The sequence below is a fragment of the Acomys minous genome, assembly GCF_964271855.1.
Source record: "Acomys minous genome assembly, chromosome: 17".
Taxonomy (NCBI): Eukaryota; Metazoa; Chordata; class Mammalia; order Rodentia; family Muridae; genus Acomys; species Acomys minous.
The window spans coordinates 12,163,724-12,178,156 of record NC_140500.1 but is presented as its reverse complement, the minus strand read 5'-3'; the positions used below and the strand labels follow the sequence as shown (position 1 = coordinate 12,178,156).

Here is a 14,433-nt window from a genome sequence, read left to right as displayed (position 1 = left end):
TCATAGCCCCCTTCCCTCCTCTCCTCCCGGTCCCAACCCAGCTTCTTTCCCTCTTTTCCTCTATTCCTTCCTCCCCTACCCCTCAGAAGGGGAAGTGTCCCCCCACCAACCCAGCCCACCACATCAAGCCACATCAGGACTGAGCACATCTTCTTCCTCAGTGGCCTGGCAAGGTAGTGATCCAAAAGCAAGCAACAGAGTTCTTGTCAGAGACAGCCTCCACTCCCCTTACTAGGGCACCCACATGAAGACCAAGCTGCCTATCTGGCACATATGCGTAGGGGGCCCCAGTCCAGTCCATGCATGGTCCTTGGTTGGTGCTTCAGTCTCTATAAGCACCCCTGGGCCCAGGTTAGTTGGCACTGTTGGTCTCCTTGTAGAGTTCCTGTCACCTCCGGGTCCTTCTATCCTTCCCCCAACTCTTAGATAAGGCTCCCTGCACTCTGCCCAGTGTTTGGCTGTCACACTCAGCATCTGTTCCAATCCATTGCTGTGTGGAACTTCTCAGCGGACAACTCTGCTAGGCTCCCACCTACAAGCACAGCAGTGTGTCGTTAATAGTGTCAGAGGGTGGCTCTCTCCCTCAGTGTGAGTCTCAAGCTGGACCAGGCACTGGTTGGACCTTCCCTCAATCTCCGCTCTATCTTTATCCCTGTACATCTTGTAGGCATAGTAAATTCTGGGTCGCTGTTTTGTGGGTAGCTTGGTGCTCCCCTCCCTCCACTAGAAGGCCTGTCTGGTTAGAGGGTGGGCTCTTCAGTCTCCATGACCCCCACTACTAGGGATCTCAGCTAGAGTCACCGCCATACCCTCCCAGGAACCTACCCTGTCACAGGCTTCCTGCTTGTCTCAGAGATATCCCCGCCTAAAGTTTCACTTCTCTCTGCAAGCCCTCTCTCCTCCCGCCTCCGCTCTCTCCACATCTGATCCCCACCTTCAGTCCCTTAGCACTCCCTCTCCTATCCTGTTCCCTCTCTTCAACCACTTCTGCTGTCTTTCTTTTTCTCCCTTCTGAGTGAGACTGAAACATTCTACCTTAAGTCCTCCTTGTTACTTAGCTGCTTTGGGTCTGTGAATTGGAGTATGGTTATCCTGTAGTATATGGCTAATATCAACTTAAAAGTGAGTATATACCATGTGTGTCTTTCTAGGCCTGGGTCACCACACCCAGGATGATCTTTTCTAGTTCCATCTATTTGCCTGCAAATTGCATGATGTCCTTGTTTTTAATAGCTGAGTGGTATTCCATTGTATAAAAATACCAGTTTCTTTATCCATTCTTTGGTTGAGGAACATCTAGGTTGTTTCCAGTTTCTGGCTATTCCGAATAATAAAGCTACTATGAGCAAATGCATGGTAGTGCAACTTTCAGGTATATGCCCAGCCGTGAGATAGCTGGGTCTTGAGGTAGACCTATTTCCAATTTTCTGAGAAAACAGCAGATTGGTTTCCAAAGTGGTTGTACAATTTGGACTTGCACCAGCAATGGAGGAGTGTTCCTCCTTCTCCACATCCTCACCAGCATGTACTGTCACTTGTGTTTTTTATTTTAGCCATTCTGACAGGTGTAAGATAGACTCTCACAGTCTGATTTGCATTGCTATGATGACTAATGACGTTAAACATTTTTGCAAGTGCGTTCTGGCCATTTGAGATTCCTCTGTTGAGAATTCTGTGTACCCCATTTTTTAATTGAATTCTTTGGTTTGTTGGTGTTAAATTACTTGAGTTCTTTATATATTTTATATATTATCTCTCTGTCAGGTGTAGGGTTGGTGAAGACCTTTTCCCAATCTGTAGACTGCCATTTTATTCTGTTGACAGTGTTCTTTGCTTTACAGAAGCTTTTCAGCTTCAGAGGTCCCATTTATTAATTGTTGATCTTAGAGCCTGAGCTGTTGGTGTTCTGTTCAGGAGGTTGTCTCCTGAGCCAATGAGTTCAAGGCTGATTCTCATTTTCTCTTCTAAAAGATTCAGTGTTTATGGATTTATGTTGAGATCTTTGATCTAGTGGACCTTTCTAATAAGCATTAAAACTGAATGGTTTTAGGATTTACTATGGAGACCAGCATGGTGGTGCAAGCCTTGAATCTCAGCACTGGAAAGGCAGAGGGGTGCGGATCTCTGTGAGCACAGGCCAGCCTGGTCTATACAGCAAGTTCCTGGTCAACCAGGGCTATGTAGTAAGACCCTGTATTGAAACCAGAAAATCCATTCTGGTTAAAGTACCACTAACACATTTATGGTAGACTGGACTTGACCTATTATTATATGAGATTCTGCTGTTTTCAAAATAACCTCCCTACCACCCAAGCAAGACGGAGGGAAATGAGGCCTTCACTGCCTCCTTTGCTTCAAGCCTTCTTAGCTGCCTAAGCATGGCCTCGCCTGGCACAACCATCTCCTTTATTCAGATTGCGCTCTCCACAACCAAGGTCTCCCCAGGCATGAGAAAGAGGTGAGCAGTAATAAGGAAAAGATCATAATTAGGGAAACTACACTTCCCACTGCAACCACTTGAGGGTTGAAGAAGGCCCAGAAGTGGGGACTGAGGGATGGAGAAAGGGAACCCACATGGTCATCTATCAGCTACAAGATTTTATAGGACCATTTTCTTTGCAACACCATGGATTCGGGAAGGCTTAAGATAAAGATGAAATGCAAAATGTGGCTAAGTGAAAGGATGTTGGGTGAATGGTGCTGATACTTTAAAGTGTATCTGGTGAAGAAATGTGAAAAACTAAAGTAATCTGAAAAGAAACATGATGTTCCAACCCACCCAGTAATTTTACAAAGACAGTAAATACACTAATATACCAAAAAAAAAAAAAAATGAACTAAATGATTCCTAAACTTCAGTGGATTTATCTTGCCTATTTTGTCTGGTTTTTTTTTATATGTACTTGTTTATCTCATGCGTGTGTTTCTGTGCCTGTGCACACGTACATGACATGACGACACCAAGTGGAGGTCAGAGGACAACTTGGGAGTCAGTCCTCACCTCCTCCCATGAGAGTCCCAGGGGTTGAACTTAGGTCATCATCAGCCTAGGCGACAAGTGAGTCACCTCACCCGTCTCCTGTCTATTATTCTTTAAACACTGTTGTTCAGGCTTGGCTTCACACACTATGCATTTAGAAGTCAAAGTGACAATTCTTTAGGCAAATCCATGAGTTAAGGCACGTAAAGGTCTGCTGGGACCCAACACACGTTCTTCAGTTATGTGCAAGCCATGCAGCTTTACATGACTGAGTACCATGTGAATAACATGACAAGAATTGGCCCACTGGCCAGATTTTTATCACAGGAAGAATTCCATTGCTTTTCAATTATTCAGGATCTAGCGAAGCCCCACAGAAAAGCTAAACGAAACAATGACTAACAAAGCACTCCCTCTTGACGACAAGGGTCTTGGTGATGTATCAGTTTGTGTGTGTGAGTGTGCAGTATGTGTGTGAGATAGAGTATGTGTTTATGAAAGTGTGTATGTGTGTGAAACAGTGTGTGTGTGTGTGTGAGAGAGAATGTGTGTGTATGTGTATGTGAGACAGTCTGTATGAAAGAGAATGTATATGAGTATGTAAGTGTGTGTGTGTGTATGTGTGTGTGTGTGTGAGTGAGTGAATATGTGTGTAGGTGTGTATGTAGAAAAAGAATGAAAGGGACTCCAATTAACAGTGTTAGAAATAGACTCTACAGTAGCAGTTTTGATGACACAGATAAATAGAATAAAGTCATAACGAAAATTAACTGCAAAGAAATAGTTGTGTGTGTGTGTATGTGTGTGTGTGTGTGTGTGTGTAGTTTGACATAATGAAGTTTTTAAGATGCACTGGAAAGAGGAGCTGGAGATCCTCGCGCATGCGTGCGTGCATACACACACACACACACACACACACACACACACACTGTTACTAGGGACAGAACAGTCTACATGAACACAGTAAGAACTGAGTCTTCCACATATGAATGAACTGTCAAGTGTAGAGCTTGCCTGGCTTCTCAGAAGCCACTTACTGAATTTCAAGACATCCAGGCCCCTCCTCCAGCCTCCAGACAAAGCAGAGCACGTTTAGAGTGGCATCCCCTTGCTCACAGTACAGGCAAGTGTTTTCTCTAGCAGCACAAGTGTAATTTCCTTTAAATTTTAAAAGCCAAGCCAGGTAGTGGTGGCACACACCTTTAATCCCAGCACTGGAGGAGGCAGAGGCAGGTGGATCTCTAAGTTGGATGTCAGCCTGGTCTAGTCGACAGAGAGAGAGAGAGAGTTCCAGGACAGTCAGAGCCACATAGAGAAACCCTATCTTGAAAACACAAACAAGGAAATAAATGAACTAGTTAAGGTCAAGCCAGTGAGATGACACTGTGGCCCTTCCTGTCACGCCTGATGATTTGAGTTCAATCCCCAGAAATCACATGGTAGACGGAGAGAACCCACTCCAGAAAGTTGTCCTCTGATCACTAAATACACACTGTATGTGCACATACATACATGCATACATACATACATACATACACACACATGTAATTACAAATGATAAAGTGAAGACATTTGTCTAAACTCACCATCACCTTTGAATGACAGAACTATTATAGAAAGCTAGAATAAAACATGTTAAAAGCAGTTGGGAGGTGGTGGTGTACGCCTTTAATTCCAGACTCAGGAGGCAGAGGGAAGCAGATCTCTGAGTTCATGGTCATACTGGTCTACAGAGTAAATTCCAGAACAATGAACATTACACAAAGAACCCATCTTGAAAATAAACATACGTACGTACATACATACATAATATATTTTCAAAAGAGACAGACAGATTCACACATATTTCCCCTCATGGCTTTATCCTTTCATGTAAAACTGTTTTTAACAGCTACATCTCTAAAGAAAATACTAAAACAATTACAAGGTTATAAAATATAAATGCCAACTCAATCCAGAAACATTAAGTGTTTAAAACTGCAAGTGCATGTCAGAACCTGAAAATACTTTGCTGTTCTATTAGATCCACAAACAGCCAATAATATGCACATATTTTGAGAATAAATATTAGCCTATTTCTAAATAAGACTAAATACAAACAGCCTTCTGTGGGAGACTTTAAAATGCTTTTCTTCTCCTTTTATGTATAAACTTTTATTGATCATTTCTTGACCTATACTAAAAACCTAAGTTTCAACAAACAAAATCTGACCTCCCTACCAAATATTTAACTCATTTAACAAATAACCTTGGTATGTTCTTAGGTATAATGGTCAGATTCTGGAGAAAGTGTCCCAGGCTCAAAACTGGACCCACTCAAACAGGACCGAATGCACCTTTGCCACCAAGTATATCCTTAAGTTGATCTGCTATTAATTGTGAGAACAGTTTGACATGAAATCCTCAATTTCACTTTCTCAGGTACTATATAGTTACTGAGGATGACAGGGCTGGAAAGCACACGTCTCTACAGAAAAGGCAAGCTTCAGAAAACCCTGTGATTAAAAGAGAAGACACAGGCCATTCTTCAGCAGCTCTGATAATCTCATTCTTCCCTGTGCAGTGTAATGAATAGTTTCATACCCCTGCATATAATAATGGAGTATAACTGGGCATCTAGTCTTCTGTCAGCGCTGTGAGTGAGAGAGCCCACAGTTCCCAGCACACCCATCACTCTGACCCAGTCAACACTGGACAACTTATCTACCTCTCTGCCTGGGATGCCCATGAGTCCCACCCTGAACACTCACTCTTGGCCTCCACCAGTCACCCAAGGAGCCATTTCCGATGTTCTGGGTTACAGGGAGCCTCTCCTTTTTTTACGACACTGGAAAGAATACACACACGTGTGCATGCATGCATAAACACACACATGCACCCACACCCACTTTTCTTTTCCACTTGCCATCCTCCACAACAACTGCATGCAGTAAGGAATACTGTTGTTCCCGCTCTGAGCCTATGTCCCATGTGCTATGATGTGTCCACTGTCCTTCCCACTCTGAGCTCTGTTCATGCTCTGAGCGTGTGCCTCACATGCTATGATGCGTCCACTGTCGTTCCCCACTCCACGCTCTGGATATGTGTCCCACATGACATCATAGGCCTCTAACTAGACACACAGCTGGGACTAGAATCCCCGACATCAAGAAATTCAGAATTCAAAGAAGGACAGAAAGAAACAAAAAAGCTACAGCTATTTCTACCATTCTGCGTTTCCTTTTTCATAAGTCCCCAGTTTCCTCGTTAGGAGAACCTAATTCTTTATAAACACATTCCAATTCTGCACACCTCTCTGCCAGTGGGATGTAGACCAGAGAACAGGAAGGAAACAGAGCTTACTGTCACGGATCTCCACCTAATGTGTCGTCTTCATGTAGAAGGCAGGAAGAGGCACTTCGTGGCAGGCCTGACGACCCTTGTTCAATCCCCAGAAATCACATGATGAAAGGAGAAAACTGACTCTGACTTCCACATGTGCACCATGGCACATGCATGTATCCCATCCCCCACATATACAAATAAATGCGCTAAATGTAAAAAAAAAAAAAGGTTTTGAAAGATACAAATAGGTACTCGTTTTCAAATATGACACTAAATCATGAAATTGTAAGATTACTTTATCAAGACTTAAAACACACGGGGCTGAGAGGGTGCCTGTGTCAGGGAAGCGCTTGCCTTAAGAACATGAGGACCCAGGTTCAAGCTCCGGAAAAGCAAAGTCAGGCCACGTCAGCATGCACTTGTCCTCCCAGCACTGGGGAGAAAGGGAAGTGAAGATCTGTAGAGATCCTGGCGAGGTGGTCCAGCCTGATGGAGAGCTCTAGGCCAGTGAGAGCCTCTGCCTTAAGGGGATGGGCAAAGTTCCTGAGCATAAGCGTTCATGCCATGCTCGGGCCTCCACACACAAGCACATACAGATGCACATGTGTATCTGACCATGCAGGCACCAACATGCATGAACACACACAAATGCATTTACAAAGTTTTAAGCACTCAGGAGGCTGCAACAGGAGGATCGCTGTGAGTTTTAGTCCAGCCTGCACTAGATAGTGAGTTCTGGCCATCATAAATGACATAGTGAGACCTTGACTTCAAAACAAACAAACAAACAACAACAACAACAAAAAGGCAAGAATCTAAACATCTCCTCTGGCAAGAGAATAAAAGTATTCAACAATCTACAGGAAAATATTTGAAAAGATGCCTACTAGAAAATATATTTTTACAAAAGTCTTGGGGGCTGGAGAATAAGTTAGCAAATGCCAGCCACGTATAACATTCTGGGTTCACTATCCAGCACTGAAAAAAAATCTTTTCTTTAATTTTAAACTTCTTAATATTCTAAACAATATCAAACGCTCATTAAAGTAGGCAAAAGGCAGCCTCAGCAATTAAGAATAAGTGCTGCTTTTGTAGAGAATCTGAGTAAATTCCCAGCATGGACATCAAACAGCACACAACGACACATAACCCCAGCTCCAAGAGATAGATGGCTTCCACAGGCAGCTGCCCTTGGGCTCATACCCACACACAGACACACAGACACCTAATTTAAATAATAAAAAAAAATTAAAAGTAGGCAATGGAACTAAACAGACGTCCCATCATCAAAAATGCATAAACAGAAAATATTATGTGAACAGATGCTAATGCATAAATGTTATTAGGGGATGGCAAATTAAAATAACAAAAGATATTACTATCAGTTAATGGAATTAATACTCTCAAGAAGAAGGGCTACCAAGAAGATGGAATGACAGGAACTGAGATGATGATGATGATGATGATGATGATGATGATGATGATGATGCGAACACAAGAGTAGCAGCCAGCCACTCTGGGAAGAAGCCTGAAATTTCCTACAAAGACAATCGTAATCCTATCCTATGATCAGCCATGACACTCAGAGACATGCACCTCACTGTTTCAGCACTTATGTCTACCCCCAAAACCTCGCATGAATGTTCAAAGCAGTTTTATTCATAGTTGCAAGAAACTAGTAGCAATCAAGATGTCCTTCAGGAGATAAATTCAGCTAAAATGCCTCATCTCCGTGCCGTGAGACCATGTTTTTACTGTTTATCAACAATAAATGATCTGGGGCTGGAGACATGGCTTGGTGGTTAAGTGCACTGGCTGCTCCTCCAGAGGACACAGGTTGGATTCCCAGCACCCACATGGCAATTTTGCAACATGTAACCCAACTTCCAGCGGGATCTGACACCCTCTTTTCTGGCTTCTGTAAGCATCAGGCATACACATGGTACACAGGCGTAGATGTAGGTAAAACACCCTTATACTAAGACAAAATAATAATAATAATAATAATAATAATAATAATAATAATAATACAAGCAGGGAGTGGTGGCGCACTCCTTTAATCTCAGCACTTGGGAGGTAGAGGCAGGTGGATTGCTGTGAGTTTGAGGCCAGCCTAGTCTACAAAACAAGTTCAGGACAGCCAGGGCTACACAGAGAGATCCTGTCTCAAAATAACAAAACAACAACAACAATAATAATAATAATAATAATAATAATAATATGATCTTGTGAAGTACAAAGGGCATGAACAACCCTTAAATATGTATTGCTAAGTGAAAGACACCAGTACAGGAAAGTCACATGACATATAGAAAAAAAATTAAACTACACAGATTATAAAAAGTCACTGGTTTTCAGGGAGGAGAAGACAAAGGAGGTGATGGCTAAAAGACATGAAACTTTATATGTCAAATTATTTGATATGATAGTGTCAAACTAGACAGAAAAAGACACAGAACTTTATAAGACAAAGGATTAATCTTAATATGTATAAGAAAATATAAATTACAGTCAGGCACGGTGGCGTACGTCTTTAATCCCAGCACGCGGGAGGCAGAGACTGGTGAACCGCTGTGAGTTCAAGGCCAGCCAAGGCTACACAGAGAAAGCTTGTCTCAAACTCCCCCTACCCCAAAAGGAAAGGAAAAGAAAGAAAGAAAGAAAGAAAGAAAGAAAGAAAGAAAGAAAGAAAGAAAGAAAGAAAAGAAATTATTATGAGGCCAAGAGGTCCCCAGACAGAAAGCAGACTGCGACATAAATGTAGCAGGAAGTGTGTACCACTGCCTCATGAAAGGGGCTAGAAGGCAGAGCTGCTTAGCTAGCTGGCTGTGAAAACGGGTGGCGATGAAGCTAAAAAGCAAGAGGCCCTGCATAAGGCTCTGGTCTCCCCCTGGCAAAGTGGCTGCTCAAGTTCTCAAGGGTCACCAATACCGCTACACTTGTCTAACAGAAACGAACAATTAAGCAAACAGAAGAATGGAGCTAGGTTTCTCTTCATCGCTGCAGAAAGTTTCCAGATTAACGGGGAAGAAATCAGAATGATATATATCACAGTCTATATTATACCAGGATGAGCTCATATTTACTTTAATATAGATACACACATACATGCAGAAACCATACATATACATGTGTAGACATGTTTGTATCTAAATCCCTATACACAAATGTATCTCCTTGTTTTTCGCATTACAGCCTGACATTAATGATGTTCCGTTAACGTGTACACATAATACTCAGACCTTAGCTTCTTTCGAAATATAGCTCAAGTCAGTCTTGAACTCACAGTTCTCCCACATCTGCCTCCAGAGCATTGGGATCATACTCCTGGGCCAGACCTGGCTTTCCAATAAAAGTTCCAAACAAAAGGAACACAATTCCTAGAAGAAATAGCTGATTCTTTTGTTTTGTGAGGCAAGGTACCTCTGTGTAGCCCTGGCTGTCCCAGACTCAGTTTGTAGTCCAGGCTGGCCTAGAACAGAATCTGCCTGCCTCTGTCTACCTGAGCACTGGGATGACAGGCGTGTGCCACTGTGCCCAGCTCGAAACAGCTGGTCCTTGACAGGACCTATACAAGAAGAGCCTAAACATCTTAAAGAGACAAGCTTTTCAAAAATAAATAAACTACCTTGATAGAAATTTATCAAAGGGATGCAAGAAGCAAGCTGTACGGATTTGAGCTTAAAAGAGGTGGATTATAGCCCAGAGAATGCAGTAAGTATGCAGAAGTTCAGATTTATACAAAAACAGCCAAGGAACTGAGTGAAGGAAAAGAGGAAAAACTCTCCCACGAGGCTGCTAACTGTGCTGGCGGTGTGTACTGTGACCTGGGATGGAAAGGCCACTTTGCCCCAGTCACCTTCCAACCCGAAGCCCACAATGGCTGTGTTTCCTCATTTTGTGACACGGTCTGTCCTGGCTAGTTTTAAACTCAAGTGATAAATAACACAGCTGTAGAGAGACATTCCACTCTCAGGAACAGGCAAGGGTCATGAGTGCCCACTCCTTACATCTACACAGACTGGGTGAGGAGATTCCTTCCCAAGAGGAAGGAATGGAAAAAGAAAAACCAGGAACTTAGCAGCAGAAAAAAAAAAACTGGCAAATGCTATCTCAGCCAGGGACTGAGATGAATCCGATAACCCTGTCGATGGTGCGTTACTGTGAGCTGTGCGAGAAAAGGCACTTTGCCCCGGTCATCTTTCAATCCAAAGCCCGTGACAGCTGAGTTTCCTCGCTTTGTGACAGAGTCTGTCCCATCTAGTTTATATTTATTGTGACACCACTAGGATCATCAGAGAGGAGGGAGCCTCAATTGAGAAAATGCCTCCATAAGACGGGGATGTAGACAAGCCTGTGCAGCATTTTCTTAATTAGTGATTGATCTTGGGGGGGGGGGGAGGGTCACATTTCATTGTGGGTGGAGCCACACCTGGACTGGTAGTTGGGGCTTCTATAAGAAAGCAGACTGAGCAAGCCATGGAGAGCAAGCCAATAAGAAACACCCCTCCATGGCCTCTGCATCAGCTCCTGCCTCCAGGTTTCTGGCCTGTTTTGAGTTCCTGTTTGGACTTCCTTCAATGATGAACAGTGATGCGGAAGCAGAAGCCAAATAAACCCTTTCCTCCCCAACTTACTTTCGGTTGCAGTGTTTAACCCTGACTAAGACAGGGCCTTCCTGTGTAGCCAGGTTGGCTTCAAACCTGCCATCTTTCTGCCTGAGCTTTCCTACCTAGTGCTGGGATCAGAGGTGTGCACAACTGCAGCCTAACTCTGGGACAAACAAGAGACAAACTCAAAGGGGAAAAGATTGCTATTAAGTATGACCAGGACTCCTCAAAATGGTCAAAGTTGTCAAGAATGGGAGTGGGGGCAGGCAGGGAAACCTGAGAAAAGACCACTTGGAGCTGAAGAGACCACAACAATTAAATATAACCAGTGTCCTGAGACAGAAAACAGGCATTAGATTAAAACTAGGGAAGGCTGGGCTATGGCTCAGTGGTAGAGCTATGCTCATGAAACCTTGGGTTCAATCACCAACAGAAAAAAGAGAAAAAGGACATATAAACAGTATGAGCTACAGCTAATAATACTACGCCACAAACAATCCATTACCTGAAGCCAGTACTAACACAAGATGTTAATAGGAGTTGATGCACCTTTTCTTCTACCATATAAATAGCTTACAAACTACTTTCAATATTCATTTAGTATTTTTATTGTGCATGTGTACGTGTGTATGTGTGTCTGTGTATGCACATGCACACATGTGCACACGCACAAGTGAGCATGTGCACATGTGTGTGCACAGGCGCATCTGACCTTAGAGCTTGCCATTTGAGGTAGACTGGCTGGCTAGCAAGTCCCTAGAATCCACCCTTTGCACCTCAGCACTGGGACTGCAGAGGCATGCCCAGCTTTTTACGTGGGTGCTAAGAGTCTGAACTCATCCTGGATTGGCAGGCACTTTGCCCACCTAGCCATCTCCCCAAGCCCTCTGGTCTGTTTTTAAATCCCACTTAGTAATGTATCTGAGAAAGACTGAAGATGCTCCAGTGAAGACCTGAAGAAGTGACCCCCTTCTCCCACTTTCTCGTAAATACTCAGTTCAGTTGTTTGCAAGGACTCTACTACAGTGCTTCTTAAAAATATTTCCAGTCGCTCACAGCTGCAAACAATTTGGTGTAGCAACTCCCAGCAGGGTCGTACTGTATAGCCAGAGCACTTTGGCTAAAGTTCCTTCCTCTCTGATACCCTGCAGATGTCTGAAAGTTTATAAACTATACTGTGCTTGTTTTGCACTGAGACAAAATTACCAAATGTGTTTAATACAACTCGGAAAAGCCAACCTAAAATTTACATTAATTACGTTAGTGCTAAAACTCATCAAATGAAACTTGAAGAAACAAAGGAGCTTTGAATCTGGGCTTTACAATTATAATTATAATTCAAGTGTGGTACTAATGAACTTATGTTTTAAGATAAAAACAGGTGAGTGAAGAGGCGCATCAGAAGAATAAAAAGGAGAGGATGAAAAGATGTGCCATGTAGGATTTTACTGTCTGAGGCATAGAGTAAACCTGTGTCCCAGAGTTACAAAGCACTGAAGATGGAAAAGAATGAGTGTAGATTAAATCGGGATAAATGGAGAAGTGCACACAAAATGAACTCTTTACCTTTGACCAAAAATAAGTGAAGTGTTCAAACTTAAAATACCAGTTTCCCCGTTAGGGAACTTTAAAAAAACATCCTAAATAGGAATTCACTTAAAGCATTTCCCACTGTTAATAAAAGGCTAACTTGTCAATTATAATGATATTCAGTGACCCTGGAGTGAAAGAAAGTTACAAAGTGGACATCCCAAATACTGTGAGCAGCACTTAGCTCAGAACAGTAGGATTTAAAAGGTATCTTCTTTCCTTTCTTTTTCCTGCTATTACAGAGGTGGGTGACTTGCAGAGTTTTACAAAGTCTGAATCTACCATTGTGCAGGAGAGGCTTCCTACAAACACACACTTACCAGCTTGTGGCACACTGTACACAACCGTCTAAGTGACAAGTCTTCAGACTGGATTAACTTGCAGATGGGGCAAAGCTCATCAGCCACAGATTTTCCACACCAGCAAACTAAGAACTGCAGCAGCATGCCCAGAAACCCTCGCTCCCCAATTTAAAAACAAAAACGAAGGAAATCTTTACTAGGTGAGGCGAGATGTCATCGGCTTTTACTTCAATGGACTCAGTGACCTAAGAGCTACAATTCCACACAGTGAAGGCAGGCGTTCCAAAGCCCAAGGAGCCTTAGAACGGCATCCTTTCAAGGGAGAGAAATTAGAAACAGCCCACAACAGTTACTTTGAGGATTTTTTTTTTTTTAAACATAAAAAAGCCTTCCAGGAATCCCAATTCCACCTCCTTCCCAAAGTGGCAACACCAAATACAAATTCAAAGTACTCACACGTCTCTGAACCAAGTTGTACTTGAACTATCTTATTCGATATTTTGCCTCTTTTCTCTTACTGTTTGAGGCAAGAAGTGAAACCTTTAGAAGAAAAGCAGCCATGCATTCGCGGAAACATTGGCTCAGGGAAGCCTCCTCTTCTAACGCCCCGCCGCTCCAAATGTCTACGGATTTTAAACCCAAACCCCAGGGCGTCCTGCCCAGGCGAGATGCCAGCAGCGCTTGGGGGCTACAGGAGGAGGAGGAGGAGGAGGAGGAGGATTTGAACAGCATGGCTCAGAGAACCGAGCAAAGACTTTGCATGTGTATTGTAGTCATTGAAAGGAAAGGAAGGGGTAAGACACGGGGCGCCTCCACTGTCTCTCGGTGGGTGTGGAACCCCTCCAAAGCCCTACTGACAGCCATAGGAGAGGCCATCTTCCCAAAAGTAAAAAGGTGTTGGAAAGTGATCCAGAATTCACAACTATTTGAACACAGAAAGATACCTCGTGTGGAGGGCGTATACCAGGGCGGGTCCCCATCCCAAACAGGTCCCCTGGAGGGGTCCCCACTGGTGCTAGGGTGGAAGGCACTCTGAAAGCCCCAAATCCAAGACGTTAAGTGGCAGTGGGAGTCCAGGTGTGCCGAACAAGGTACGCCCGCGCAGCCCAGGTGTACGTGGGGTCTCGTTGAGGGGGGAGGGGGCTCGGCGCCCACTCCGTCAGAGTCGGACGGGGGGGGGGGGGTCGGGTCTCCTTGCTCCCGGGCACGCGGAGCCGGCGCGGGGACGCGCTGGGGCGGCAGCGCACACCTGGCCGCCGACACCAGTTGCAAAGGGTCCAAGTGAACCGCAGCGGTCGCTGAGCCTGGCACCGCTCGGGTCTCGGTTCACAAAGGCGCTTACAGAAAATCGAGAGGGAGTCCATGCCGCGGAAATCCCTACCCGAAGACCCGCACCAATGTGCGAGGGGCTCTTACCTCGGATCCGCCCTCCAAGCTGCGGTGCTCCTCTGGGAGTGCCGCGACCTCCCGAGACACGAGGTGACTGGTGGCCGAGGGAGAAAGAGCCCGGAGTTGGAGCCCCTGCCGTACCCCGCTGCAGAGACGCCGCTGGGGCTTGCCCCGCGCCCCGAGCCCCGAGCCCCGCGAGCCCGCCTCGCCCGCCTCGCCCGCCGCCGGGGCAGTGTGT

The 14,433-nt window shown here is 44.4% G+C and overlaps 1 protein-coding gene across 2 annotated transcripts in view; it reads right to left on the bottom strand.

Annotated features, from left to right (window-relative positions):
- EPS8 (EGFR pathway substrate 8, signaling adaptor) overlaps positions 1-14,433 on the bottom strand; it is a 174,118-nt gene extending 159,685 nt beyond the window's left edge. Inside the window, exon 1 of one of the 2 annotated variants that reach the window (XM_084765399.1) lies at positions 14,223-14,433. The gene's annotated coding sequence lies outside the window, so the exon portion shown is untranslated. The remainder of the gene's footprint in view (positions 1-14,222) is intronic. The other variant, XM_084765398.1, reaches the window with a different exon arrangement.